At 36.2% G+C, this 8,185-nt stretch overlaps 1 pseudogene; it reads left to right on the top strand.

The window, feature by feature from the left end:
- Positions 1-574: 574 nt before the first annotated feature.
- The window catches only part of LOC127538654 (NEDD8-activating enzyme E1 catalytic subunit-like), a 43,649-nt pseudogene continuing 36,038 nt past the window's right edge, over positions 575-8,185 (top strand).

Here is an 8,185-nt window from a genome sequence, read left to right as displayed (position 1 = left end):
CTTTCCCTCTACTTCAGAAAAAAGCCTCAAATTAGGGTTTGGGTTTTTTTTCCTTTGTTTTGTTTTTGCTTTTGCTTTAAATATAAATTGAAGTGGTCCTTCTCTTACTCTACGGTATAACTTTTTCTGCTGTTCAATCTTTAGATACAACATAAGGCAATAAACATTTATTAAACACCTACTTTATGCCAGGCGCTATTACTGCTGGTTTATAAAAAGGAAAGAGAAAGACATTCCTTAGCCCTCAAGAACTTATAATCTAATGTGGGGAGAAATACAGAAAAGCAAACTGAAAAGTGTGTGGGGGGGATGTACCCAACACAGGAATATGGTCAACATATTGATGAAGTTGAAACCAACCAGAGCAGCTTGAGGCAAATGGAGAGATAATTGGGGGTTTGAACCCTCAATAAGAAGAGGCTATGTAGGGAGTTTTTGTTTGGCCTCCAATCTAAGAGGGAAAAGCAATTGAGGGTACTGATGAAGTGTTAAGTATCAAAGCTGAAACAAAGTCTGTGATGATGAATTTCCTGATGATGGGATTATCTGGTGACAAATTTATTCTGGGAATAACATGAATGATGATGAGGGAGTTGAAGCCAAACTGGTGGCAAATGAAGATAAAGTGCCCTCTCTACCACTTCAGATCCTTGGTAGATAAACCTTTTCTTCCTTGCATTGAAACCTACTTCTCTTTTGTTGTTGTTAAGTAGCTTTAAAACATTCCTGATACTTTAGAATGTGGAGAAGTATTTTTTGAGTTCCTTCATCTTATTTTGTTGGATCAGGGATTGACTTGAATTCTGAACACAAATGGTATTTTCCCTGCAGTAGGCAGAAATTTAAACATCTCACCATCAAGAAAAATCATGTCACAATTTTCTAACTGTCCATTCTAATGATATTTAGCTTTGTTTTCCAAAATGCTTGTGGATGTTTAATTCACCTCCTAATCACCTCATTAAGACCGAGTTAGCTTTTTTGTCCCTTTTTAACAACTTGTCAGCCATACAGATATTCTTTTCCTCCTTTTATTAGTCTCATTTGTTTTTATACACTTTTAAATTTTTAGTTGTTTATTCACTGAATTTGTTTTATTTATCAGATTGTTTACTTGTCTTGCATTCTAGCTTCTTCTTATTGAATACTTCCACTGAGTCACCTAGCCATCATCTCTCTCTCTCTCTCTCTCTCTCTCTCTCTCTCTCTCTTTCTGTCTGTCTCTTCCTCTCTTTCTCTCTCACTTCCTCTCTCTCTGCCTCTCTGCTACTTGTGTATATCTATATACATATGTATCTATCTGCATGTATGGATAGATAATGAATTAAGTCTAGAACAAAAATGGAAAATTAGAATGGATCTACATCGGGAAATTTTAAAGTTCATTGGGAAGACCACAAGCTTCTTCCTAAATTCTTAATACAAATATTCCTTGGGTGATATAGATGTGTCATGGAACCCTACTGTTTCTGATGAATAAAATTTGAGAGTCATCCAAGAGCAACCATCCAAGAGAGGTACATGTTGGGTGTTCATACATAGCAACATATTACAGACAAGGAATTCTAAAAGAAATAAAGTATGCCATCAATGAAATGTACAATCAACAAAGAAGTTGGACTGGTCACATGGTGAGAGCAATGGATAATGAGTGAATGAATTTTTAAAAGTATTTAGGAAGGAGTTACTATGTGCCTCAGTGCTTTGCTGAGTAGTAGGGATGTAAATACTGAAACTAGACAGTTTCTGCTCTCAAGAAGTTTATAACCTAATAAGGGGACACAACACATATGGGGGAATGATGTCCAATTTTAGTCTTGGAAATTACAGTTCACAAATAGAATAATAAGGCATTATATTAAATTGATCTCAATTCCCAGAGAGAGGGGAAAAGTGAGGGAATTTCTGGGAAATGGTAAAGAAGTTGGCTAGAATGAAGGTGCATGATCCCAGAGTGGGAAATGAGAGCTAAATGGCTTTTTTTCTGGGTCCTTCAGCTAATTTTTGGAGGGCCTGTTCACTAGGATTACACAGTGGTAGGACAGAAGGTGATGGGAGTGAAGAAGCTTGGTCCCAGAATAGATGTGTTGCATGTGATGTTGCTCCGTGTTTCTTAGAACTGGTGCCTTCACATTTTTCAGCAGTAATAAGGCTTCTGCATCATTTGCCTTTTTCGTTTCTCAATCCATATTTTTGCCATGTTCTCCATGTCAATCTTTTGCACTTAGGTATCAGGGTAAGTCTTGGTTTGGAGTATCTTAAAATTTTGATGGAATGTCATTCCTACTTAATCCTCTGCAACAGATGGCTCATAAATTGTCATTATCTTCATGCTCTTTTTGCTTATGATTATCGTGAGTATTAAAAGTTGAGATGCTCACATCCCATGAAATGACATTTCTCAATTCTTTTGGCTGAATGCAAAATTTTCTGAATAAAGGGAGTTAATCAGAAAAATTCTGAAGCAAAATGAACATTTTAAAAGCCTTTTTCATGTTTAAAATAGATATAATGTGTATGTCTGAAAAATAATTTTATATTTAATGTTTTAGAGAGAGATATATTGCTAGCATAATTTTTTTTTTTTTTAGAGAAACACAATTTATAACAAAGAGAATGCAGGGATCCCAAAATATGGTGTGCAATGCAGATCTAGGACAAGCCTGATTTTCTTTAGGCAATATTTAATTCACTTTGGTGCACTCATTGAAAAATGTCCCATATATTTCATGTGGTTCTTCTTCTTTTATGTTTATAGTGGAAGAGTGGAAAGGAAGGGGGAGAGGAAGGAGAACCAAGATTTATAATTTCATTAATTAGGGAACTTCTAAGTGATTAAAAAAAAAAAAAAAACCTTTTCTACCAATATAGTTTAAGTGAGTTGTCTAAGTCACTGGGAAGTTAAATAACTTGCTCAGAGTCATACAGACAGCATGCATCAGAAGGCCAACTGACTTTGAGGACAGTTCTCTAAGTTGCAGCCCTATGCTACTGTTCATCCATGTATTAGCTTATGAAGGATAACCAAACATTAGAGGAACACAAAATTGATGGTTTAATTGTAACTCTTTAGAAAGAAAATTGTTCTTTCTAAATTTTTCTAATATGTTGTATTTCCTTTATCCCTTTCTTGGTGTCTTCATTATTTTTCACATTTTTATGAAGAAATGAGAAAGAACAATTAGGTCACTTGTCTCATTCTTTACTTCTCTATTGAGCAGTCATAGAGTTATGTTTAAGACATAAGACTTTTTCTGAGGGGATTTTGAATCATTTGTTTTTACAATTAATTTCAAGAACAGATCTAGAAATGCTTGTAGTTTTGTCAGTGTCTTAGTCTGTAAGTTTTTAGAATGCAGCAAGTTTGGGATGACATCATCTTTCTAAACCAATGGGCCACAATACTTCTTATAGCTCAGCGCTCATACACAAATAGGAAATTAGTCAATGTTTTTGTATGAAGTGATAGAGATCTCAGAAATCCTAAAATAAATCTCCTATAACACTACTTACAACCTACTCTACTCTCCTAATTTTCCTTTATAAAATAGTCTTTTGCTTAAAAATGAGCTTTCAGTTTATCAAAAAAGTCAATTTACATTTTTAGCGGGCCAAAGTAATCACTGCAATCCACACACACAAATAAAGCAGTGCATGAGTTTGCAAGACAAATTACTCTGCTATTCAACACAACTGCCAAATCAAACTCATCTTCACATCAAATACTGTCATTCATTTTGAGAAATTATACCAACAACAACATTCACTATAAACACGAAAATAGAGTGGATTATTTAATTTTCTTAACAAAAAGCATCATGTTTCTATTTTCCCTTTATGAATAAAATGTATGTAAGCCATCTCTTAGCCCTTTTAAGCATCTTTTCCCTTTTAATGATCACCTGAATTGATATAGCTTCTGCCATTCTAATATTTTTCATTCCTGAAATTAGCACATCACCAATCTAGATCCATTCTCAACTTCTCACTTTGCTCTGTGAATACTTGTCACTTCACCTTATTACCATAAATATAAATACTCCATTTGTGGAGAATTACACAAACAAACAAACAAACAAAAATCCCAATCACATATAAAAGCAAAAACTCCTCATCACAAAATATGAGGCAAAATTAAATTAATTCTCACAGGACTGTTACTTCTTTTTACAGGACCAAAAATCACAAAGAGAGGTCATCTTCTCTAGCCTTCTAACTACTGAACTTTCTAAAATATTTCTGATAAGTGGTCAACCCAAGAGTTGGCAGTGATTGTAAGAGAACATTAGGTCTAAATCTCCATTTTCAGCCAAGACTAATGGTTTCCATTCTCTTAAAGATCTTTGAGAATGGAAGTTCAAGTCTTTTGGCATTGCGTTAACATGTTTTAATTTCTAAGGGCAAAAAACAAAACAAAACAAAACTCATGATCTAATAGAGGAATGGGACAGAGGGAGACAGACACTAATGTTTTATAAATCTGGAGTCATGCTATTAACTAACTTTGTGCTGTTGGGCAAACTACTCTTACTTTGCTTTGGTTTCTTCCTGAAAAAAGGGAAAGCAATACACATATTCATTCAACATTTACCAACATTTAATTATGATATTAGTTAATTCTCCATGTTCTGTGCAGGATAATGAAAGTTTTGCTGCATATACCTAGATCACTCAATGTGGATGTACACTGATTCTAGGAGAAGACGCCCTGCATTTCTCTTTCATGACGGTGGGAATAGACTCTGAATAGGCTGCAGGGCTGGAATAGGAGGCATCTTTAAAACTGCCAGGCAGGGTCAATCTCACTCCTGTTCAGCCTCCAGAACTGATGAAGGCTCACCTTCAGTGCGGATACCATGTACTGAACCAGTGAGGGGGAAGGGCTTCTTTCCCCTGATCTCTCTTTTGCCTTGTGGCTCCCAAAAAAATGGGTCTGAGGTCTCTGTTAGGTTTCATTTGTTCTTCTTAGTTTCTTGGTGCAGATGTAATTCTCGCTGGACCCAGAACTGAGCCATGACAATGTTAGAGTCAGGATACGGGCAAAATATAGCAGCCAGCAAGCCTGGTAAGGAAGTCCTGAGAAGCCAGGGTGGCTGGAACTTGAGCCCAAGTAGAGCTTTGTACTTGGAAATGAGACTGTACTAGGTAGGAACAGAACTAATCTATAAACCTAATCCCCTTTCTCTCGCCAGAAAGTGAGGGTTATTCAAATGTGATTAAAATGTCTGGGGAAAAAAAAATCAAAGGATCTTTAGAAAACATTTTAAAGGAATTGTATTAAAAAAGAAATATCTACCAGAATCCTCTGATGTGTGGGCTGGGCTATTTTTTTCTTTAAAAGGCATTGAAAATATCCTCAAGATTGCATTGACTAAAGGGATTAAAATCTCCAGCCACTTGACAGTACTTCTTGATCTTTCACTTTAGCGCAAAAAAAAGGTATGCTGAGTTCAAGCTCCCCTCCCATTGCTTGACTAAGTCTTTCTATAGGCTATGCAGAGATAGGGCAACTGCCCTTAGCTAAATTAGTTAAGTGCCCTAGTTGAATATCCTTCTCCTGCCATGATTTAATACTTCTCTTTTTGCTAACTGTCCCATCTTCTGTGAGTACTTTAATTTATTCTGATAACAAATTTAAACTACCAGAGGATTGGCCTTGAGTCAAGTCTTTCTTACAACAAACTAAGTTTGGTCATTTGGTTAATGAATAAATCTTAAGCAATTTAGTGAAAAATATAATTTATATGAAAGCTGAGTTAGTTGGGAGGAGGAGTTTAATTGAAAGTTAACTAAATGAAGTGCCTTTTCCAAATTACAATAAATCCATCTTTGGAGAATCACATCCTATGTCTGTCTTTGTTTTATTTTCTTTGGGCCTACATAGAGAAAGAATATAGGATTATCTCTGATAGGTGTAAATATAGAGTAAAAAACTATTGATCAGCTAGGTAGCTCAGTGGGTAGAGTGCCTAGATTGGAATCAGGAAGATCAGAATTCAAATCTGGCCTCAAATACTTATTAGCTGTGTAACCCTGGGCAAGTTACTTAACTCTGCCTCAGTTTCCTCAACTGTAAAATGGGAAAGAGCAAACCACTCCAGTATCTGCCAAGAAAACCCAAGTGAGATCATGAAGAGTCAAACATGACAACAACAATTGATACTGCTCTGAAATTCCATAGCACAGACCACATGGAAGGGTTCACACATCAGGCCTGAAACATTGGGACATCTAAAATTAGAGAAATTGAAAAGGTTCTTTCAGTTCTAGGATTCTATTTTGAAAATCAATTAAAACATTTCTTCTATACCTGCTGTAAGGAAATAGTGACTGAAAAATATAGAATCTAGGAAAGGCCTTTGTCAGAGAGCTACTGAAGAGTGTATTGAACTCCAATAATTAGTTGAATAGTTTGTATGGCTTGATTTGAAACACAACTATTTAAATGCCCTAGCTTGGAGCAAGACAGTAAAGGACTACAGTTGAAGGCAAAAGTTAGTTAAAACTATTATCAAGAACTCCTGCCCGGTTAATGACTCAAGGTTGCATAACTTAGAAAAGCAAACAGTCCTCTGCCCACATTGAAGCGAATGGCAGTGCTCTCTGAGGGCCTCTGACATTGGGGAGTGTACCTTGTACTGCAGAAGCAATTTTTCCATTTCCTGAAATTTTCCCTTACTGTGCTCTGCCCTGGAAAGGAAGAGAGTAAACTCTTCTTTTCTTACTGTCAACCCTGTTTTTATTCCCTGCAAACCTAGAAAAAAACCTAGTCAAGTCAAAAGAATAAGCTTCCATCTGACAGGCAGAAACAAGCTTATTTATCAAATATCTCGGGTCAGTCATGCCACCTGAACAAACTTTAACACTTCTTCTGAAGATATGTAAATGTTGCTTTCCATCCCTCATGGCCACCAATGTGCATACACCTGAGCAAAGCTGAAGGAAATTTGGTTTGGACTCTAAACAACTATTCTTTTTACTTTGAGAAAATAGCTGTTAAATTATGATATATGTTTAAAAATGTAGTATCACTTCATCTTAATAATGTAAGCCTTGTAAGACATCTGAGTAAAATGAATAATCCAAATATAAAATATTAGTAAGACTAAATATAGAACTGGCAGAAAAGCTCCAACTTGTATTTACCAGGCAGGGTTCCTGGGAACTTAATCAGGTCATGTGAAAAATACAACATGTAAATGAAAACACATTTAGAAATCACCATGTAAGTGGTTAATCTTTGGAAGAGTGAAAGGAGAAGTCAGAAAACATAAGATACGCCATACTGAGTCAAGCCATTGACCCATCAAGCCCAGTATTCTACTGTTGACAGTGATAAAGGGTGACTTATGAAACAGCATTGATAGTTGTCTTTGATATCATGCCTGTGGGGATGACAAACACCTCATGGAGTGAAATTGCATTTTTTGAGAACTTCATCCCCACTGGGCCCTTCAAAGGCTATTCCAGGGTTAATTTTGTAGGTCAGAATCCTTTTGAAATCATAAATCATGAACTGTCATTGGTGTGTTTACTTTAACTAGTAAGCTAGAGGAGATTTCCTTTACTTCAAAGCAAAGACTTTTAATGAAAATAGCAACATCATAAAACAAAAGAATGTTCTCCTCTGGAAGTCTGGCGTTCGTTCTCTCACAAATATATGCATGCACCTTCCTTAGGAAGAGGGAACAGGAACAGAGGTTTCTTCACTATAAACAACTGAGGAATTCTTGTGGTCAGGTAACTCTAATGAAGGGACATTTGAATATTCAAAGAATATTTGTGGCCAGGGCACCTACGGGGAACTAGCATAACTCATACTTTTGCTCAGCTGAATGTCTTTTGGTAATACCATTCCCCCTTATCTACGTGGTCTTCTTCCTAAAAGCTTTGTTCTTTGATGATCCCATCCAGACGTTATAGCTCAGGGCTTCCTTTCCCACATACTATTCATTGCCAACAAAGACCCTGGTCAGGTTCCCACAATGAAACACCTGGGGCTCTCTCACTCATGGTTCCCCAGAAAGCCAACTAAGGTTTTAGCTCATGAGCCTCCACCAATGTATTTACATTTATCAATCAGCCAGTAGAGACTGTTAGTTCAAAACAAAGGCATTTAATGGAGTAACAGAGTAATAGTAATCATAACAGAGAATTTTCCTTCAAAATTAAAGCTCACTGACCA

Source organism: Antechinus flavipes, chromosome 5 (genome assembly GCF_016432865.1).
Source record: "Antechinus flavipes isolate AdamAnt ecotype Samford, QLD, Australia chromosome 5, AdamAnt_v2, whole genome shotgun sequence".
Classification (NCBI taxonomy): domain Eukaryota; kingdom Metazoa; phylum Chordata; class Mammalia; order Dasyuromorphia; family Dasyuridae; genus Antechinus; species Antechinus flavipes.
This window is presented reverse-complemented; position numbering and strand designations above follow the sequence as displayed.